The sequence below is a fragment of the Ursus maritimus genome, unplaced genomic scaffold (assembly GCF_017311325.1).
Source record: "Ursus maritimus isolate PB19 unplaced genomic scaffold, ASM1731132v1 scaffold_3, whole genome shotgun sequence".
Taxonomy (NCBI): Eukaryota; Metazoa; Chordata; class Mammalia; order Carnivora; family Ursidae; genus Ursus; species Ursus maritimus.
This window is the reverse complement of record NW_024425563.1, coordinates 8193217-8211722: the sequence shown is the minus strand read 5'-3', so window position 1 is coordinate 8211722 and position 18506 is coordinate 8193217. Positions and strand designations below refer to the sequence as shown.

The following is an 18506-nucleotide window of genomic DNA, read 5'->3' as shown; positions in this document are numbered from 1 at the left end:
TATAGTGCCGACTGCAGGTGAGTGAGAATTTCATAGGGTCATGTACTAAATGCTTACTCTAGGGTTTGATGCACTTAAGAACTTCACAAATAGCAAGTAGTGTATTGATTATTTTTAATATTAAGCAACTTTAGAAGTAGCATCATGCTAAATCACAGACCAATGGGCTATTTGCTGCCCCCAGTCAGTGTCGGATTGGAGGCAATATTGTGTGGAATACTTACAAAGAAGAGTTATATAAAACATTATACATAATATTTTAAAGATTTGAGTGTTTCTTAATGTGCAAAGCCTTGTGCTGGAGTTATGGACGAGTGTAACCTGTGGACTCTAAGAAAGTAAAATCTGTAAATTGTGGACATGATTGGTTCAGACAATTAGTGCCTCTGCTGTTGGAGGAAAGGAAGTGATCATGGCTGGGGTGTTGAGGTGGTGCTTAGAGGCAGAAAGACGATTTGATGATGTTGAAAGAGGGTAAGCTAAAGTCTAGAAGACAGAATATGAGTGAGTATTCAGGTCATGGTGAGAAGTAGCTCAGCAAAAGCAGAGTTCAGTAACAACAGGAAGAAATAAGGTTGGAAAATACACCAGAGAAACTGGGGGCAGGGAGGGAGGTGCTGGGGGTTGCATGGGGTGTTCTGCTGTGGAGCTGGGATTTTTTTCCCTGAAGACAGGTGCTTCTCAGACTTCATCAGGCATTGGAATAACCCAGGACATTAATAACACACAAATTGCTGAGCTCCAGTCCCCGAGTTTCTGATTCACTAGGTCTGAGGTGGGGCTCAAGAATTTGCATATGTAATGAGTCCAATGGACTGAATTGGATCCTTCCAAAATTTGTATGATGAAATCCTAACCCCCAGTGTGACTGAATTTGAGACTGGGCTTTTAGTAGGTAATTAAGGTTAAATGAGTTTGTAAAGCTGGTGAGATAAGTGTCCTCATAAAAAGAGGGAGAGCAAGCTGTTTCTCTCTCCCACATGAGGACACAGTGAGAAGGCAGCCATCTGCAAGCCAGGACAAGAGCCCACACCAGAAACCAAGATGGCTGGCAAAGTGATCATGGACTTCCAGCCTCCAGAACCATGAGAAAACAAATGTATATTGTTTAAGACCCCCACCTGCAGTATTTTGTTCTAGCAGCCTGAGTGAATTAATAACACGAGTTCCTAGGCAATGACAACATTGCTGATTTAGAGACCACTCTTTGAAAACCACTGCTGTGGGCCATGGGAAACCTTTCAAGTCCCCAGCCCAACTGTTCTTCCCTGCACTTGCACTTACCGTAGCCTTTTTCACAGGATCCTGTTTTCAGTGCCTGGAAAAGTTAACCAAGGATGATAGAAAATCCAGGGCACTGGTTCCAATTAACAACTTCCATCGGCTTGTTGGCACTGAGTTTCATGAGTGAATGCTCCTTATTGAGGTGCATTCCAAAGATCTCAATTAGTCTTCAGTCCTGGGGTGCAGATGAGGGTGAAGGCCAACTGCTGACCAGACAAGTAGCTTGCTACCATCAGCTTTATTTTCTTCCATTCTTCTCTTAGATTCCAAAGTCAACTTTCGCTTTTTGAACTTTGCTCTGGTGGTTACAAAATACAATGTAACTTTTAAATAAGTTCAGTTTACAGTTTGGGCACTAGGAGAATTAGGTTAGAAGTAAGCAGAAGAGTTTGCTTCTAGTGCTCCTGGTCTTGCTCTTCATTCCTTCCCTCTTCCCTCTTGGATGCTCTGTGTCTCCTCCCTGTAGCCACTAAGAGGCCCCATACACTTACTACACTCCTTTTCAAAATCAGAGGGTTTCTAAAACATCAACAAAAGTAGGATAAATTTGTTTTTAAACAGTATTTCAGTTACATCTTCTAATAATAAGCTAAGCACACTTCTTGTCAACCTCCAGACACCTTTTCAGGGGGAATAAATACTAAATTGAAATCGAGTTAATTGTTAATCCACACAATAGCAGATTATTTTCTTGTGATTCCAGACATTGTTTCCAGACCTTTGTAGATGATTATTATGCTTAATAGATTGTACTTTGAAAATAAGTTTATCATATGCTGCTTGCCTGTGTGCACATAGTATGTATGTACTATGTACATACATAGTAAAATTGTATGTATACAATTTTCACTCACAAAAGATTAGTAACTAATAAATGTTTGCTGATCGGAATGAAATGAAAATATACAATTTTAAATATTACCTCATCCTGCCTTCAGGCAGTTGTTTTAAACAAGTGTGTGCCTCACCATGTTCAGGTTTGTCAAAATGCTGATTCCAGGGCCATACTCCTGGAACTCTCATTTGATAGAACTTGGTTGGGGCCCAGGAATGTTTGCTTTTAAAAAACCATCCACGGACAGTTCTGTGAACCGAACACTACGAAACACCATCTTTAATTTACAGTGTGGAGGTCTCTCATGTTAGATTTTAAGGTTTCAGTTCTCCATGTTGGAGAAGATTAAAGGGACTATTAGAACTTGTCAGCCAATTAAAAGAAAATGGCATACATAATTATCTGCTCCTTCAGCTAACCTAGATTGGCATTGTAGTATTTATTAATCCTTTTCATACATCAGTCTCTAAATGTTATACAGTGAATTTCAGCCTTCCTTTCTGAGTCATTCTTCATACTCCCAATTTCTATTTCCCAGGCTTGCTAATCTGTAGAACAGCTGAAGCAAGAAAAAGAAGTAGTTGGTGTAGCAAGTGTTTCTGTATGATCGTGTTCTATATATGTCCAAATAAGAAAGAACACAATTTAATAAAAATCTTTAATTTGCTGTTTTAAGGAGCTAATGTTTGCTGTAATTGGGTTTTTTTTTCTCCTTCCTGGTAACATTCAATTTTAAATATCCATTTACTCGTTCTTAACTAAGACTGAATTATATTGGAACTTCTGTAGTAGTACTTGTGACATCTGTTTGAATACAAAGTATATTCATTATAGTCATGGCAATTAAAATGAATATCAAATGAGTTTGTAATAGCTATGCACTTAAAATGTTATTCTTTATTTTAAGAGCCTTACCCTGAAGAGTTCATTTGGGGCTCTATAGTTTCTAATGATACTTATGATAAAGAGTTGATTTTGTATGCATATGGACCTCATTTTTATTTTGATAAATGTTTGGCCAACAAATGTAGAATTATTCATTATTTGTTTCTCACAACTTTACCAGAGTAGTAATGTTATCTCTTCTTTTTATTACTACAAAATTTAAAAATGGTATCAATTTTAAAGTAATGATCTTGCCATTCATTTGGTCATATCTATTCTTGCCATGTTACTATTAATTCAGTTGTTCTTAGTCAGCTTTGTAAAAGACATAGAAACAAGACAAAGTTACTTTATTCCAGAGAAGAGCCATAGAGTTTGGAGGGTGGCTACCAATTTGGGAATGAACAAATTCTACCTAAACAAAGAAAACCATTAATGGGTATCCAAAACCAAAAGGATGTTAACATGTTTTATATTTATATCCTCAGAACTGCAAATGTAGTAATAACTGAACTTATGAAAGACAACAATCAAACAATGAAATCTACTTCTGAAATAGTTTAAAAACCTTATTTGATAAGTTAGATACCAAGAGAAAGTTTCATTAGATTCCACTCAAGAAACATCTTAGTCAGCAATCCTAATGCTTTTAGGTAGAATATTTCCCTATATTTGGACACAGCCTATTAGCCTGCTTTAAAATGCTTATTTGTATAACTTAGATGCACTGGAATCATATATTTATTTTACAAAACATTATACTTTCTAATTAAGAATTTTTTTGCTGAAGTATTTATTCCTTACATCTATCAAGATTTATCTAACTGTAGAGGTGTAAACTTGTTATGGTTCCTGTTTTTCTGACTATATTTAGTGTTGTGTTCATTGGTTTCCAGTGTTTCATTTCTTTTAATTTCTCAGTGTAGTCTTATTCTCATAGTTTTATTGCTTCTTTTGTTGGAAGAAGCAATATAAATTATCCATCCTTTTGGGTAGTTTACTATTAGATTTTGTATCTATTGAAAAGGAATTATGTTCACAATTTTTGCCTGTAAAGTAAGCTGTGTAAAATTCAATATACTTTGATGATACTAAACTGTGATTTAGTGGCCTCCAAAAGACAAGAAAACATGACTCTGGTATTAGAAATTGTAACCTATTTTTAGAAAAAAATTTCTAAACTTTGGTGAAGTTATCAAGAAAGTGAATTTTCCAAATTGACCTTATGCATTATAAGAAAGCATGTTGTTTGCCTCTTGAAACATAGGTAAAAGCATTGTTTGATGGCAGCTAAAGATTAGCATTTTCATTGTGTCCAGTCAGTATATTAATCAAAAGATTAATCATTTATCTAGTTAATTACTGTGTTAAATAATTATACTAACACTGGAGGATTCAGTTAAATGGGGGCGGCAAAGAGGTAGAAATAACTAAAAGGGAAAATTAGAAGATTAAATCTAGTAACATTCCACACCCAGGCAGCTAGACTCTCCATAGAGGGTGCTGTGGTGAAAAGAGACAGAATGATCACAGGGAAAATAGTTAGAGGCTATTTCAGCAATATGGATAGAATTGATGAAAGCCTGAACTGGAATAATGAATGAGATAATCAGTCCACAAATACTTATTGTTTCTGTGTATCAGGAATTGTAACATGTAAGCTGACATGTGGATTCATACAAGTTAAAAAAAAAAAAACGGCAGGGGGAATTCTAGTTTAGAGATGTCAGAATGGGTAATTATTTGGAGATGGAGGTCAGGGGACAAGTACTTGGGAGGAAATGAGGGAGGTCAGAATGGCTGGAGTGGAGACCTTTAGGGTAGGAGACAGAAAGGAGACAAAGAAGAGTCTTGAATGACTTAAGGATTCCACTCAAAGGGCAAAGGGAGTGGTTTTAAGTGGGAGATCCCAGCTATTACGTGGTGAACAGCATGGAGGGAGAGCTGGGTTTGTAGAAAGAGAACATTCCGCTCAGGGCCACCGCAGTATGGAGGAGCCTGGATGTCTGAGAGGCTCCCTGGACCTTAAGAGGGAAGACTGTCTTTCAAGTATGGGTAGTAGAATCAACACGAGTCATGATTGCTTATCTGTGGAGTAACTTTAGGAGAGGGGAAAAATGCAATCTTCCCCTATACCCAGAAGTAAAGATAAAGTGAATGACTCTGAGCAGCTGTAATGCCTTCATCAGATGACCCAGCGAGGTCATGGGAAGAGCAAGGAAAGAACATTAAAGGAGAGAAAACACTAATTTGCGAAGGTGATTGCAGGAGAGGTTGCAGCTAACTAAGAGGACTCAAAAGTGATAAGCAGAGCAGTAAGAAGCGAGTCAAATTAGGAAATCCTAATAATGAGGTAGCTAAAGCAAAGAGGTGTTTAACAATAAACAAACAAGTAAACAAAATGAACAAAAGAAAATTGAGGTGTGGTCAGTGGTGAGACATCATACAGAGGAAGCCAGGCCTTGGCTTTGGCTGTTGGGAGGCCACTGGAGTTTCCCGTCAGTGGTCTCTGGTGGGTAGAGCCACTGAAGAATGAATAGAAAAAGGGAACAGCAAGTGAAGGTTTTCAAAACGTTCTATGGTAAGGAGGGGATGGCTAAATACAGAATTGCTACTTAATCAGGAGAACCAAAGTGAGGGTTTGGGAATTTTTTATGTTTTTAAAAATGAGGGAGTTATGAGTAAGTTTATAAATGGAGGAGGCAGTGGAGAGGAAGAGGCTAAAGATGTAAGAGACAAAAGGAATGACGGGGCCCCAGGAGAGAGGAGAGAATATGGAAACAAAACAAAACAAAAAACACCTGCTCTGAGAAGGGTGATAAAGGAAAGAGTAGAGATTTTCATTAAATTTTATTGACCAACACCATTCTTGATGTTTTATCTCCTTTAACTCTTTTAGTTATGTGAACTAGATTTTATTATCTGCACTTTGCAAAATAGGGCTCAGAAAGGTGAATAAACTCACCAAAGGTCACTGTAGCTGGAAGTAAGAAAGCGGGGTTCAAATGCAAAACTAGCTTCTCATAAGCCTTGCCTGCTGATTCACTGAGGAGAGCACGAACATGTGGAGAAGTCAGTGTCCCCCCACTAAAGTGAAGATCGAGAGAACCCCAGCAGGATCTGTACCCATCCCATCTCTTCAACCACCATGAACAAACGTTTTCCTTCGTGCCATTTACGTTTTCTGTCTCTGATTAGAAATGCTCTTTGCCAAGTAACCTTTGGTCAAGTCCAGTATTTCTGATTAATAAATTAATCTTAAGGGCAAATTTACTGAGGACAGCTTAACTGACCTCTGCTAAAAGGGTACTGCATATCAGGGTGCCAGCTTCTTGAGCTTTGAGGTGTGACTTTGAAAAAGATTGACCTTCTAGAACTTGATGAAGACTTTTTATTTCTGCCTTTTTATTTTGTGAGTGCCTGTGCGTACCTTCCTTTTTTTTTTTTTTTTTTTTTTTTGATGACTGAAATAGGAATGAAGGGATACTTTGAAGTAATCCTATATCACGCTGCAGAATTTGGAAAGTGTCTTCTCATATACTTAAATCATCAACATTTTTTGTTTGTATATCATATTTAAAATTAACCATTTCAATGACATCATAAAATGAAGATAAACCTAATTGATTACTGTGCGTAAATTATGTTTAAAAATACCTTTCTCCTCAACAGGATACTGAAAGAAAAATTTTACTCTAAAATCCCTTGCAAATATCTAGTTTTATTAAGAAACATTGAGCAAAGATTTGTTGAATACAGAATACTCTGCTAGGTGCTATGAGAATACAAGGAGGGCAAAGAATAGTTTTTAAACATGTGCCCTAAAATATAGAAACTTCTTTATAAGGAAGATAAAGTCATTTATTTTCTGAAGGGTTTTACTGATACATCTTGGGTAAAAGATTGAATAAATTTAGAATTCATAACAATTTCTAAAAACATTGATACATGTATTTTGGACGGGAGGGAAGACCAGGAGCTATTTTGGGGAAGCTTAGGGATGGGAGGAGAGAGGGGTCTTGAGTTCCATGGGCCAGTGTACCAGTCCAGGTTCAACTGGAGAAATAAAACCAGGAAGAATATATATATTTAGAAATTTATTGCAAGGAATTGGCTTATGCAGTAGTGGGACCTGGCTTGGCAAGTCCAAACTTGGGGCAGACTGGAACTCAAGAATGAGAAGAAAGCTGCTGCCCATGGGTAGAATATTTTCTCCAAGGAAGACCAAGTCCTTTCCTCCTTTCAGCTGATTGAATCAGGTCCGTCCGGCTTATGTGGCCTGATCTGTCTTACTGAAAGTCAACCAGTAATGGACTTACCAACATCTATAAAATACCTGCACAGCAACACCTTGGTTTGTGTTTGGTTGAGTGACTGGGCACTGTAGCCCAGCTAAGTTTGCCCACTAAACTGATCATCATAGCCAGCAAAGATTATTTTTTTTTAATGAACGAGTGAGAAATCCATTTCTAGAGTAGCAATGATTATTCCCTCAGTTGTGGAACATGGAGCTCTCTCTGTCAGCAGAGACAGGTGAGAGCAACGTGTTAAAGGTGTTGGGGGACCTTTCATTCTGCTGTCTCTCCATTTATGATGAGGGTACACATGAATGTGGTTTTAAATTGCCAAATAAAATATCATTTTATACGGTTAGAGCAATGGTGATTTGAATCAAGTAGATCAGCTTTACTCAAGAAGTCAAGAACAAAGATTTGCCTTTTTTTCTGTGTTATTTCAAAAAAAAATTATGGATGCCTTTAGTCCATATTGTAACCAAGATCTGTGTCCACCAGGATCTGGCACTATTCACTCATTGTTGGCTCTAAGCTCTGCCTAAAGGAAAGCATCTCCATGGATCCAAATAAGTGTACCCCATACCCGTAACCTTAGGAAAGCTGCAGGATAGTTTCCTCCATCCACTTTATTTTGCGGTGTTCCTCTGTTTTTACTTTTATAATTGAATCAAATCCCATTGCCATGCAAACTAAACGTAATGTTACAGAAGCTCAGAGAAAGTTGAAAAAGCTCACTTTTTCTTTTAAAGAATGGATAAGAATGAAATAATACATGAGTTTTATTTCAAAGACTGTATGTCTTCCAAGTTTTGTTATTTCCCACCAGTGAATGACAGAACTTCCCTAAAATACTAAGTCTCCAAAAAGGCAGCTGGTCTCTCTTATCCTGTTTGCCTGTGATTTACCAAAACCAAGTGACTGGGTAGTTTTTGTAGGACAGTAAATGTTTGGAGTGTTAGTCCAATAGGAACGCCACAGCCATTTTGACCTTCATTCTGTATCTTTAATTCTCTTTAAAAAAAATAACTTTCCCCCCTCCCCCTCTTGGTACTGGATCTGAAATTCAGGCTAAATGTATTGTCCTCTATATACTTGATAAATAATATTTTAAAATCCCTAGATTAGATTATGATGAAAGGAACAGAAATGGCATAGGTTTGTTAAATGCTTACTATGGACATTTACATATATTGGTTCATTCTGTCCATCCCCAAAACTTTATGTTATATATTATTATTTCCATTTTATATCTGAAGAAATATAGAACTTTGGAAGGGTTAATTCACCGAAGGAAAACAGTAAAAATGGTGCTAAGAGTCCAAACCAAGATTAAAATCTAGGTTTATGTGCCTCTAGACTTGCATGTATTTTCTACCAAGATGTTAAAAAAAAAAAAAAATGAGGAAGGGAGGAGAGGAGAGAGAGAGAGAAGGAAAGAGAACAAAAGAAAGAAAATGGAGCCACCAAAACTAATTGGGGAAATTTTTAATTTTTCCTAAAGTGCAAAATTAGGATGTGCTTTTAGCAGAATTGAAACAGAAGGCTGAAACATTTTTGTTAAACAGGAAGCCAAAAGGGACATTTATGAGACCTGCAAAGGCTTCATTTTGAAATTCTACCTTTTTTTTCAATATCCTCGATTTGGCCCTGACAAGTATATTAAAAAATATGGTTTAGATGATAATTTGTTTGGAATCATATTGAAAAACATTTGATGTGAAAGAAATAAAAACATGCCTCTCTTTCTATACAGCACTTGACTTTCATGTTTTAATATCAAGGTATTTCAAATAGAACAGGTGAATTGTATATTGGTGAAATAGAAAAATGTTGCAAAAGGTTATCCACTTTTCAGACGTGAGATATGAAAACAAAATGTTGATTTTTTTTTTCTTTTCAGAAGAAACACACACGTAAGCCTAACATACATGCCATGCCCAACATTGCATTCTTGCCTTATTAATTTGCTGTTGACATATTGCCAGAGACCCTGTTAGAATGGGCAAGGGCAGAGACAGCCAGGTCTGCCTGTGGCTGGGCAGTGCCTGAAGGGTGGCCCTAAGACACAGACACGGACATAAAAATCACTCAGTAGAGACAGAAATTTATTTTCTTAGGGTAGGGAATTGTTTTCTGTCTAAAGAATAAAAAAAACTCTTAGTTCAGACTTATTGTAAGTGGGAGGGAGAACGGATGAGGGAAGGTGGCTCCATGCTGAGTAACAGGAGGGAGGGAGTTTTGTATGCAGGCAGTGGAGTGGGGTGGTGGGCAAGAGCCAGGGGCAGGAGGACGAAGCCAGAAGGAACATGGGGAATTAACTAGAACAAAACGGCCTGCTCTGCATTCTGTCCAGCCGGACCGTAGAGTCTATTTAGTATCTCATAGCTTTTATAAAATCATATTGATCTAGTTAGCCCAAATGTTAAAATCAATTATCTTTCTTCTTAGAAGGCAGCCTTGTAAAGGCAGCCAAATTTTTTTAAAATTTTGTTTCATTGCAAAACATCAAGACAAGACAGTAAGGTGATCAAAGCAACCAAATTACTAGGATCAGTGCTATGAGATTGGCAAGTCTAATAAACGAAGCTTAATACATAATCATGGACAGAGGTTTCAGCTCTATTAACCACGGTTATGAGTTTACATGAAGAGAACTGGTAGAATAACTTATAAGGTTTTAATGTAAAAATAGGAAGTATTAATGAAATGATGTCCACCAAAGCAGAGAAAAAATGTGCACTTCCTAAATGAACAGTCACTATACATAGGTCTGACTTTCAGAGATGACCTAAATTCTGGAATCACTAGACACATATTATCCAAACTAACAAAAAGCAGCAAAAACATGAATTAATATGGTAGATGGTTTTAATATAAATACTTGGCATTGGGATGTTATAACTTCTAAGAGTGTACCAGTATCTGAAAGTATACTCTAAATATGATAATGAAGTTACAAGATATTCAATGGCAATGACTTCTTTCCTCCTATCCTTGGGCAATTTATTCTTTTTCCTTCCAGTCTTTCAATAGATATTGTTCAGATTAGGCAAAGCATCCACCTTCACTATTTGTATATGCATCTATATGTATATATGTATGTATAAGTACCTGTATTTTTTCACCTGTTGGGGTACATACCAGTGCACGTCTCTGTAATAATCTAATGTATCTCTGTGTGTTCTAAATACCACACACACACACACCCTATATGTTTCCAAAAATAACTTAGTCAAGCAGAATTCCTCCATGAAGCTGGCTAGTCCTGATAGACTTCTTAGAAGTAACAACACACAGAGCTTATTCGAAATGCAAAGAAATCAAACTACTTATGTGGAGTAGGTGTTTGCTACTGAAGTTGAAAACATCATTTGTGGGGAAAATAATCAGTCTGGAAAGAACTAAAAGTTGGCTGTAATTTACTACATTGTTAACTACAAGTGAATTTCAGATCAAAAGTGACAGAGGTGGAAAAAATTAAAAGTAAATGTCACTTGATCCCATATTGCTGAAGCCAGAGTATTTTACCAAGAACAGATAACATACTTAGTGGAGAGGGGTCAGCTTTGGTCAAATATGGGAAATAAAGATCTAAAGTAATATAGACTAAATATGAATAAAAAAAAAATCACCTGGAGTAAGAATAGTCTGGAAATATATACCCAGTTGTTTTTTTAAAGAACTGATTGTCTACTACCACTGAGAATTGCTGTTATCCTGTTTTGAGCATCACCTCAAGACAGGGACAATCTCACCCAGGTGAAATGTATAAAATATGTATAGGCATGATTCAGAGAAATCTTAAAAAAGCATAAATGATCTGAGGAGGAGAAATATAATTGGGGTTATATATGTAGGAGAAAGGTCTATAAAAAAAAAAGTCCTTGAGAAAATAAAAATAAGTTGAACTGCCTTGGAAATTTCATTTTTAATGAGAAAGGAGAAAAACAAAGAAATTGGGCTTCACTTATATTAGAAAGGATTTAGTAGAGATTTTATCTGAAACAACTTCTTAGGATAGTGTAGATGAAATGCTTGCCTATGCGTAGAAGTTTCAGAAAGGAAAAGAAACTTAGCTTGCATCAAATTCTGGTAGCTGAAATTGCATCACGTGGAGAAGCCTCGAAGGCTGTCTCTCAAGATATCTGACATTGCCTTAATGAGTTTTCTACGATTCAAAGTCAGATTCTTTTGATAGAACTTGATTTATCAGCACACTCTAGTTTGATCTAAAATATAATCAGAGTCTGGGAGATTGAGATCTACCATCAAAATGCCACTGTATTAATTTAAAATGAGAAGAGAAACTGCTGAAGGGGTAGAGTGGTCTGGCCGGCGCCTTCTATGCCAGGCGAGGTATGTGGACAGCAAAGTATAAACCAGGATGCCAACGTGTCAATTTGTAATGAAAAATGGAATGCTGGAGGGACTGGATCCTTTTGTTCTCTACCTTGCCCAAATCACTCCCTGTAGGGCTACCACGTGGGGAACCAAGTTAGAATCAGATGCTTGCTTCTTTAGCGTGGACTTGGAGCACGAGGAGTGAATTAGGTTTTGAGAGAAGGAGTAGGCTATCTTTGGACCATGGAGCCGTTTTTCTTAGGCTGCAGCCATGCAAAGATCGTCTTGTTCACTACCCTCTCACCTCTGCCTTGGCTATCTATCTAGATTCCTTCCGCCCTTGTCTTCTGTTGTTTAGCTCTGTTAATATTTTCAGTTAGATTACAGTAGAACGTTGGTCACCTAGTGGTAATTTTGTTCTAATCCTTGCTTTGCGTTGATATTTTGGTTCAACTAGCAGAGGGTGATCTTATCTTTAAGACTCTTCAGAGAAGTCCTCAAGACCCCTCACTGACAACCAAAGACAACAGAGACGATTTCTTAAACTTCTTTCCAGTCCTCTATGTTGTGGGGAGAAAAAATGTTTCCAGTGGTGTGTTATTGCACCCAGATAACGGAATTTCCTTTTCAAAGACTAGGAATGACAAAGGAAAGAAAAGTTGGGTAGACTTAGAAGATGTGGCCTACATGTAAGTGAATCCTTAGTGTTTCTCCGGTTCTGGACGGGAAATCATCATCATTTTGATTGAGATGTCTGCATTCATTGCCCAGAAACTTGGTTTTGGCTCCCCACAGGGATCAAATGGAATATGCAGATATAGTACTTTACTTCTTAGTAGCTTTTATAGAAATTTTGATCATTTTCATCATATTAGAGCTTCCAATTTGGAACTGACTGTGAAGATGAAGAAACGCTTGCTCAGCAAAAACGTCTTAATATTCAACCATCTACTCCCTGGAAGCTTTTGTGATAACACGTACTACCAAGATGGAGAAACCATTGAGGTGAATAAGCCTTATTATTCATCCATGTGTTACTGTTGAAAATAAAAGGCAGGCCATGTATGTTTTGCATGGAACTCCACTGGCAAGCTATCATATGATAACACAAAGAAAGATAAGGTGGAAGAAATATAAATGGGAATGACTAGAGAGTAATACAATTAATTTATAGCCAGACATATTAAATTTGTTTAAGATTGACAGCAGATTTGCCCCTGGGAAGGAGAAGGAGAGAAGGGAATGGATTTTACTTTTAAGAGCTCCTGAAACCTGCTAGGATGTGCCTAATGAGGTGATGTAATATAAAACATCACAAGATGTGAAATTTGCATAATGCCTTTTTTCCCTAAGAGATTGCTTTGAAAGAATAACAAAGAAACTGAAATGAGGTGGAAAACAAAATAACAAAACACAAATATTTTCTCAGTGTTTGCAAATATTAAAAATAATTTCCTATCTTCTGATTTGTTTGTTCTCCTGAGAGCCCACCTGGATGTCCTCAGAATGTAAAATGAGACTTTAATTAATACACTGGGATTTATATTTCTCTGTAACTCTACCACTTGTATCAAAAATGTTCATGTCTGCTTATGAGCCATGCAAAGCAGTGGTCGTGTGAATTACGCTGTGTAGTGTGGGACCAAACACCTATACGAGGCTTTGATTCATGCATAAACTGTTGTGGTAAACAAGCCAGCCCTTACTGAAGTTTTCCAAAGAAGTCTGTCTTTTGCAGTTTATTCCCTCTCTTTTGCACCTTTTTCTTTTAATTGAGAACCTTTCTTCCTGTGGCTGCCTGTTTTCTGACCAACTCTGCTTATGACGGTGTTGGTGCTCTCCTGTTGAGATGACACTGTTACCCCAGCGCCATATCTCTTCCCCCATCGCTGCTCCCTCCACAGTTTTGAAGGAGACCTAGTGTTCATACTGCCTTGCTTTAAAATCCTCCCTACAGAGATGGGGAAGACTCTCTGCTGCCAGACATTTTACATTTGTTGCTTCATTAAATTTTAGCATAGAGTTTCTAGTCACTGCATTACCTTGTACATATTGTTTTGCATTTAAAACCCTTCATATTTAATTTTGAAATTGCTTTTCATTCCTTCGTCTAGTCATTCATTCTTTGAACCAGTGTTTATTGACCATCTATTCTCTTTAAGCTACTAAGCTAATTACTGTGGGTGGTTAAGAAATGACTAAGACCTGGGTCTTTAAGGCAGGGATCGCCTCTCAAAGCTGTTTTAAACAGCTTCCTTCTAAAGAGAAATAGGAAGGTGGAAGACTGGTGAGCCTCCAAAATCACACTGCACCCAGCATTGGCCCTGAAGGCATTGTTGAGTGAGGTCCTTGTTAAAGACTGTGTGGGACAGATGGAACTGTGCACACTCTTCCCTGTCAGTATCCTCAGGCCCCCGCCCAGCCACCTGACATATACGTTAAAATGTAAGTGCTTATGTCCAGCCACCTGTTTTCAGGGGATTGCTGTCCTGCTTGCGGTTGTCATAAACCTGTTACGAACCAATTTCCTGAAGATGATGGTGTCTATCCTGGGCTTCTTCCCTGTGCCAGGCCCTGCCCTGCCTTCCCAGCCATATTCTAGAGATAAGGCACCTCTGAACCCAGCCCCAAATGTCCCTAGCTTCAGTGCTCTCCCGCCGTTTGTCTCAAGGACCCAGCTGGGTTTATTGTGTATTTGGTGTAATATTTAGAGAATACAGTGTCATTTTCTTTCTGTAACTTCTCTTTTCTAACATCCTTGCATTTTAACTCTAAGCTGTGTATTTGTATTGGGAAACAGAATTTGGGCCAAAGAAATGTTTTGTAGTAAAGGTCAGTTTAGTAAAGGTCAGCTCCCCAATCTGAGACAGTCTGCTGGGCTGGCTAAGGCAGCTCCCTGAGTTCTTCAGTAGAACTTAGTGGTAGTGTGGGCTTTGGAGAAAGTTCCTCTGCTCTGACTTTCCAAATTCAGGGGCCTCCTTTATGATTGCTTCTCGATGTCAATGCCCTCTAGTCTAGTCTACCAGCCTGCGCCATGACAGAGCACTACCCTAATGGAAAGTGTGACGTGTATGTCAGTCACCAAAGCCATTTGCCCTTCATATCTCTGACACTAATAAAATACCAAACCCTCTCCTTCAGTGGTTCAACATCCTAGACTCTCAGGAAATGTGTCTTTGTCTTGACATTCTTATAGGCTTGCTAGAAAGGCCAGTCCTTTCTTAGAAAATTCAATGCCAATTTATAATACTCAGATGGTACAAATATTAATCAAATATGCAACAACCCCAGTGTGATTTATAGAACGTAAATGCAACATCAGACACTTTGCCCAATAAGTACCCTCCCCTCTTTAAGGACCCTTTGTCTTTTACGAGCCACGTTCCAGATTCTGCATCTACACTGTCGCCTAAAGGACAACATCCCAGTGTTGTCAGGAGTCATTTAGCCCACTGATGGGATGGCACAGTCCCTACATCTGCTCCTGAATCAAGGAGCTGATTAACGGTGCGTTGCGCATCTTGGCAAGAGTCAGACTAGGAAATAAAATTAAGGTGTAGGGGTTAGGCAGGAAATTCAGATAAAACTACTTGGGAAATGTAGCTAAGCAAGATATAATTATCTAACTTATAATTAGCCCAGAACATCAGGCCTACCATCCCTAAAGGCTTCTTTTTTTTGCAGAGAGACAAGTGATACCATCAAGTAGCAGATGGTACTCTTGTATGAGTGTGGGTAAGTAATGGATACTTCTTACCTTAAGAGTGTAGCCCGCTCAGAATTTGGTTATAGGAATTCCTATTGGCGCTAACTCATTAGCTTAATAGTTCATTATTTCTGTTTTTTCATTGCTTTGGGCTAGTGCAGTTATTATATTAAAAAAAAAAAGTTCTGGAAAATTTCGGTAACATCTCTGGGCCTGATGGCCTCACCTTATGGCCTCTATCCTTCGATCACCTAGAACACCTAGCACATTAACACAACCAGATTAAATTTTTTATTAATTTATCAAAAGCCAAGAAAGTCGTTTGATTTCAACATGGCTCCAACAATTTGGGATATGTTTTAATTTTATTCCTTAAAAATTCTATGGTATATTTTTTAGAAAAGAGAAGACTATTCAGGTCTAGAGTGTGGTTTTTGCCCCAGTGAGTGCTTCTGCATCAGAGGACCTTACATGTGGCCCTGGAACTAGCCCTCTTATTGCAGAAAAATGGAAAAAAAAGCTAAATAAAGTCCCCTTGGTTCAAGGAATATGCTGTGGAGAGAGGGAAACCCAGGACCAGAAGGGGTTTGTGGCTTCTGTTTACCTAAGAGACAGGTTCAACGAGATGAAAGGCCTAGTTTATTCTTTCTGTTGATCTGTAGTAGGCCTATTCAGGTTGCTGAAAGCAGCCTGGCCATGACCGTGCTGGCTGTAGGAACTGGCTTTCAGTTGTGTGTCCCTCATGAAGGGGTGTCCTGGAACTACTGGTTTGTATACCATTTGTAATGACAGCCTCAAAAACAGTATAGATTTTAAAACCGTTTATTTGTACATGTGAACTCGTTCATTTATTCACTCATCCATTCATCCCATAATGCATCAGTTCTTTGCACTAACATCATCTGAATATCTACTCCATACAGGTTGCTTGGTTAAGTTCTGTAGAGAATAAAAATAACGTCCAGTTTTCTGTGTAGCAAAATGTGTTGAATCACTGAGATATTAACAGAATATTAAGCTAATATATATTTGTCACTTTACTTAGGGGGTGGGAATGCATAGTAGTGAAATAACTTAAACCAGAAAAGCTTTTATATGCTCATATATATATAAATATATAACTTCTATATAAGCATATATGCATATATATAATTTTGTATAGAGATATAATTTTAGAAGTAGTATACATGATTTCCCATAATTATTTCTTTAATGGTAACAAATAAAACCTCTTCCAATGACTTGGAAAATACTCATTTTTTAACCAATCAAGTAGGGTGATTTTTCATTTTTGGAATACAAGGAGAACAGTGATAACAAAGTTACCTTAAGCTTTAGCTGAGGGCTTCCTAGCCTGTTTTTGGATCAAGAATCTTAGCTCCGTAAGAATAGGGATGTTGCCTTTATAGTCATCACTGTATTACTGACATGTAGAACCAGGCCCAGCACATAGTCATCAACATTAGTATAATAAAGAATATTCGAATGATTGAAGAACAGAACACAAAACCCTTTCAATGATCTGTGAAGACAAATGAAGCATCTTCATAGGGAAATGATGTGGGTTCACGCATACCTTTTTGCATATATTTCAGGGACCCGCTAGACTCTCTTCATGCTCACCCACAGCTGCTAGGTAAAGAGCCCCAGCTTTAACTGAACGAAAAACAGACATGATATGTACAAAAAAGCGTCACCCCAAAGCAGAGAGTACAGCTAGGGGCCAGGCCAATCCCTGATATGTACACGTGATGCTCAGAGGTATTGTTGCTCACAACAGATATGGTATGAAAGAACTTTTTTTAAAAAATCAATTGTAACTATTACTCCAAAATCATTCCAAATACTCAGAGTCGACACAGTGGGGGGAGGGGGACAGCAGAGAGAAGCTTATGTTTTGAAGGGCCAGGGACCAGATAATGAATGATGTTTAACCTTGTCTTCCATATACATCATTTTTGGCCCTTAAGTAATATCTGAGGGGAGAAAAACCTCTCTACTAAAGTATCATTTTGCTCCTTCTTAGGATTAAAATCACTTAAATAATTGAAACTGTCAAAATGATTCCTGTATACTCCCCACTGCAATTTGTGTGCCTATGATTGTGCCCCCCCCAAATTCATTTGTTGAAGCCCTAATCCTCAGTACCCTAGAATAGGACAACATTTGGAGGTAAGGACGTTAGAGAGGAAATTAAGTTAAAACAAGGCTGTTAGGCTCAGATCGAATCTGACTGGTGTCCTTAGAAGAAGGTTCAATTAGGACACACAGAGAGACCCCGGGAATGTGCACAGAAGAGAGAGCAAATGAAGACACAGCAAGAAGACAGCCATCCACAAACCAAAGAGAGAGGCCTCGCAACACACAGAACTGCCCATGTCCTGATCTTGGACTTCTACCCTCCAGAACTCTGAGAAAATAGATTTCTGTCGTTTAAGGGATCCAGTCTGTGGAATTTTGTTTTGGAAGGCATAGCAAATGAATACACTATCTTTCATCTTGTGGATCAGTGTGCAATCTATAAAACACAAGAATAAGAGGCATCATCTTACTCCAAATCATGATTTTAGTGTCCATTAACTAGGACTCCACCCAGAGGAGCAGTGCCTTTGACAGTACTGTAGATGAATAAGATATTATCGTTAAATTTTCTTTCTACACAAGAGAGAAGGAAAATAACATTATATAACATCGACTCTTGGCCAGGCAACTTCATGTTATCTTTTGTTATGTTTTATTTTTTTTAAGATTTTGTTTATTTGAGAGAGAGAGAGCAGGGGGAGAGGCAGGCAGAATCTCAAGTAGACTCCCCACAGAGTGTGGAGTCTGATGCAGGACTCGATTCCAGGACCCTGAGAACACGACCTGAGCTGAAGTCAGACACTTAACCAACTGAGCCACCCAGGCATCCCTGTTATCTGTTTTATTGTTCAAAAAATGTTAGGAGGTAGATATTGTTAGTCATATTGTATAGATGAGAAAAATGAGGGTTCTGGTGGGTTTGAACATGTGAGTGGTACCCCTCAGATGCTCACTGGCAAAGCTGATGAGCACATCCACATTCGGATGCTGAAACCTACACTTTCTTCTGGACACCACACTGATCATCTCTGAGTCATCATGTTCTGAGGTCGTCACATACCTAGGATGTCTGCTCATC

General features: G+C 38.1%; 1 protein-coding gene across 1 annotated transcript in view; it reads left to right on the top strand.

Annotated features, from left to right (window-relative positions):
• The window catches only part of CNTNAP2 (contactin associated protein 2), a 1324851-nt gene that overhangs the window by 701959 nt on the left and 604386 nt on the right, over nucleotides 1-18506 (top strand). The window lies entirely within an intron of this gene.